This window comes from Ailuropoda melanoleuca, chromosome 12 (genome assembly GCF_002007445.2).
Source record: "Ailuropoda melanoleuca isolate Jingjing chromosome 12, ASM200744v2, whole genome shotgun sequence".
NCBI lineage: Eukaryota > Metazoa > Chordata > Mammalia > Carnivora > Ursidae > Ailuropoda > Ailuropoda melanoleuca.
The window spans coordinates 23,777,575-23,781,914 of record NC_048229.1 but is presented as its reverse complement, the minus strand read 5'-3'; positions in this window follow the sequence as shown (position 1 = coordinate 23,781,914).

The following is a 4,340-nucleotide window of genomic DNA, read 5'->3' as shown; positions in this document are numbered from 1 at the left end:
TTTTCTTTAAACCAACCCACCTTTTGGACTTCTACTATGGGAGACCAGTATGATTTGCATCAACAGAAGATAATTCTAAAAATAAATATGATTATTTTGCCAAAAAGCTGTTTGCCACCTAAAAAAATGCTTTGAGCCTGAATCCCGAATCCTGCACTCTTTCTTTAGAAGAGATGTAGCAGGAGTTTAAGAGGGTGTGAACGACAACATATTGGCACCAAATGAGCCTTTCCTCTTGGCGGACATAAAGGACCGTTGAAGAGGGAACGGCTTTCTCATTGTATCAACTAAAATCATGTCCCCTATATCTCTGTCCACCTGTTTGGGAAGCGATGATTTCAGATCTCAGATCTGCCCCTTCCTGGCTGCTGTGTGGCCTTGGGCAAGTGACTGTACCTCTCTGAGCCTTAGTGTTTACTTCTGTGCACTGAAGATTATAATGCCTCCCATTATGCTGGATGCATCCCCGGTTCCCTTCTTTCCCTGGGACCCTCTGCTCCTCCGCATCTCTGGGGCGTGATTTCCTGGTGGAGACTCTAGTGTCGCTGAGTTTCCAGCATCTGCTGAGCTCAGGTTCTCAGGTGAGGCTTTGAAAGCTAAGAGAATATGGCTCCTGGAGGAGAGCTGGGGAAGGGGCGAGCTCCCAGCCCTCTTGGGCTGTGACCGAGGAACACAGCTGTTAGGTGTGGTGAGGCCATCAGTCCTTGGCAGGAGCAAAGTCCCCGATGACCCTGCAGTTAGCATCTGATTTTGCTAAGACAGGAAAAGGCTTACAGGTCTCTATGCTTCTGGCTTTTAAGCCACCAGGCACATTGAGAGTGTGAGCCCGGGACAGGTGTAGGCTAGCGGAGCACAGTTTGATTTTTTTGAAGTGCCAGCTTGCCGATCTGTTGCTAAATCAAACCCTAGCAGAATTTGAATGACCCACGGGACCACGCAGTTCCCTGGGGATTTTCCATTCCGTCCGGGTGCTGTGCAGGAATTCTCCAGTGTCTTCTTGGCTTGCTTTCTTCAGACCTGTGGACACACTGATTTCCAGCCTTTGTAGACACAGGGCTCCTTGAAACAGCGGACGCCCCTTGGTGTGATCAAGAGAAAACAGGACTGAGAGACCCCTCTGCCTCAAATAAGGACAGGGTCTTCCTGCAGATCGTTCCTCATTAGAGGCTGGAGAATCATTCCCTTTGGCATTGCTGAAACAGTTCAAAGGGAAAATTAAGGGACTTGGGGGCCATTGAGAGGTTATGACAGAGGAAACGTGGGTGACAGGGCCTGGGGGCTGAGTTTGGGCTTCTACTCAGCGGCATCCACTTGCTGCTTTTCGCACTGGGATGCTGCTTGGGTCTCAGGGGGTGTCCCTGCGCGAGACTGACTTGCATGGACGTGTTCCTGCTGATATCCTGATGTCAAAACATGCCTCTGGGTCCCTTTGAGTACCACATGATGGCTTCCTAGGTTTTCTATTACTTTATTCCATTATTCTATTATGTTCTTTTTTTTTTTTTTTAAGATTTATTTATTTACTTAGAGGGTGTGCAAGCAAGGGGAGGGGCAGAGGGAGAAAGAGAGAATCCTCAAGCAGACTCCCCGGTGAGCACCGAGCCCAATGCAGGGCTCAACCCCAGGACCCTGACGTCATGACCTGAGCCAAAATCAAGAGTCAGACGCTTAACTGACTAAGCCACCCAGGCCCCCCTCTCCTTTTTTCTAAGAAAGCTGTCAAGTCACCTTTCTTGATCTTTGTGGAAAGTGAATGCAAGCTGCATTGTCTGCAGTCTGCGTGTTTTCAAGGTAATGGAGCCGCTTCTGGGGGTTGTTTACAGATATTCTTGGTTGAGCATTTAAAGCTGAAAGCGTTTGGTCAAGACAAGCTAGGCTGGGCAGAGGGAGCAAAGCCAGGTTTAAAGGTTTTGTTTTGCTTCCATCATAAAGTGTGACAGACCTGGGTTCAAATCCCAGTTGGCTGTGCAGACGTAGGCAAGTGACTGTACCTCGCTGAGCCTCAGTTTCCACTTCTGTGAACTGGGGATAACAAAGCTACCCTTCAAAAGGGAGCTGGGCATCAAATGTTTTTGCCTACCTAGCGTCCTTCCCCCGTTCCAGTACCAGCAACTTCTCCCATGTTCTGGGGAGCTGTATCTCCTAGCTAAAACCATGGTCTTCTAGGGAGACTGCTGATATGCCCCTCCCCCTAGGGGGCACATGACTCTGTCCTGACCAGTCAGATTCCTTCCCTGGGAAGTGAGCCTTTCATGCTTTCCTTCTGCAGCGGCCAAGCTAGGAGGATGCCAGCCTGGAGCTGCCCATGACCACGTCTCCTGCGGGTAGGGGAGCAGGCATGGCTGGATCCAGGAGTTCAGCTGAAGTCCTTAGAGCTCCACCTCTGTTCCTGTCATGGTTCCGCTCTCCTCCAAGCTGGTGTACTCCAATTCCATGCCCATCTCTGAACCAGTCTCTCCCACCAGGCTTTATTGGCTAGAAGGGCTCATTTATCCGTAATGTGGGATAGAGAGCTGCTGGGGGTCACCTCCCAAGGAAAGATTAAGGTGCTGCTCCCAGAGAAGGGCAATGGGTCATGATAAGCAAAAGCTACAGACTGGCTCCAGCATCCCTGGCAGAGAGAGTGTGTGCTTGGGGTGGAAGTGTGAAGAGACCTTCCGTGGGCCCAGAATTCAGTGTGGCGGAAGGACAGGCACAGGGGCTGGGGGGTGTGACAAGAAAGAGGCTGAAGAGAGAGGTTGGAATGAGATCTGGAAAGGCCTGCCTTGTGCCCCAAGTAACGGTGAGGTCTCCACATCGTGGGGCTGTTTGCATGGGGTGGGGGGATGAGACAGGTCCCCTCTATCCCCACCCCAACACCGGACACACTTTTGTACAAACTCTTGTATGTATGGGCACTCACTAAATATTTGGGAAAGAAAGAATTCTCAAATTCTCCAAGAAAAGAGGAGTTATAAAGATGGAGGGGCGCGAAAGGGAATGTGCACGTGCCTATTGAAAGATGTGTTGGAGGGACAGATGGACTCAGAATTGTCCCAGGTACACTTTTATTTCTTTTAGTAAACTCTTGGGGCTTAAACTCACAACCCCGAGAGGGGTCCCATGTTCCACTGACTAAGTCAGCCGGGGGCACCCTGGGCATTTCTCATGAATAGATGTCGTTCTCTTCCTAAGGAGTCCTGTGAGATAGGGATGTTAATAATAATAAGCTGAAGTTTCTCGAATACAATGGGCCTTAACATGGTGCTAAGCCCTTTATTTACACGAGCATCTCAAGTTAATTCTCCTAACAACCCAATGAGGCAGGCATTATTTCACACGCACACACGCACACACACACCCCCCCTCATCCCAGACTGCACGGGGTCCAGAGAGGTGAAGTGATTTGCCCGAGGTCACACAGCACAGAGGCAGCAGAAGTGAGGTTCGAATGTGGATTCGTAGTGATTTCCTGCCTCATGCCAGAAATGAGCAAGTAAACATTTCCCAGGAGGAGCAAAAAGGGCCCACTTCAGCAAACATGACCTTGCCCTCAAGGAGCTGCTGTTGTAGTGGAGAGAGATGAGCAGTCATCAAGCAAGCAGATAGGGTAAGTGCGTGCTGTGAAAAATACAGAGCAAGGTGAGAGGTAGGAGAATCTTGGGAGAGGGGAGCTCCCTTGCCTAGAGGTCACGGGAGACCTCACTGAGACGTGATATTTGAGCAACGTAGTAAGATCTGAGAGAAGAGAATCCCAGGCTGAGGGGACAAGCGTGCTGTATCATGGGACAGAAAGCAAGCCATGCGGCTGGAGCATGTGGAGCCTGGCAGAAGGGGTAAGAGGTGAGATTGGCGAGGGAATGAGGGTTTCATCAGGCAGAGCCTCATGGGCCATGACGAGGAGTGTGGATTTTGCTCTGAGTGTAACAGGAAGTCACTAGAGGGTAGATAAACCAGTGTGAGTGGCCCAATCTGATTTCAGTTTTAACAGGACCTGTTTGGCCAGTGTGCAGACAGACTCTAAGGGGCAAAGGTGGCAGCAGAGAGACATGTGAGGTGGTTATTGCTCTAATCCAGGTGAGAGGTGGTGGGGGATTAACTGCATGAGGGTTGCAATTGAGCCCTGAGCTAGACCATCCAGAGCCTAGGTGGGAGTTAGAGAAAAGCAGCCTTGCTGGGGAGTTGCAGCCTGGCCATTTCACAGCTTAGCAAGCGGTGCATAGGCTAGATTTCAGCATCTCTCAGCCCTCAGTTGGGTCTCCCTGTGCAGTGCACAACCTGCTCAACTGTGTATGGTGGTCCTGGTAAAGATGATACAAAGTGGATGGGTGAGAGAGAAACAAAGGGGACAGACTATCAGG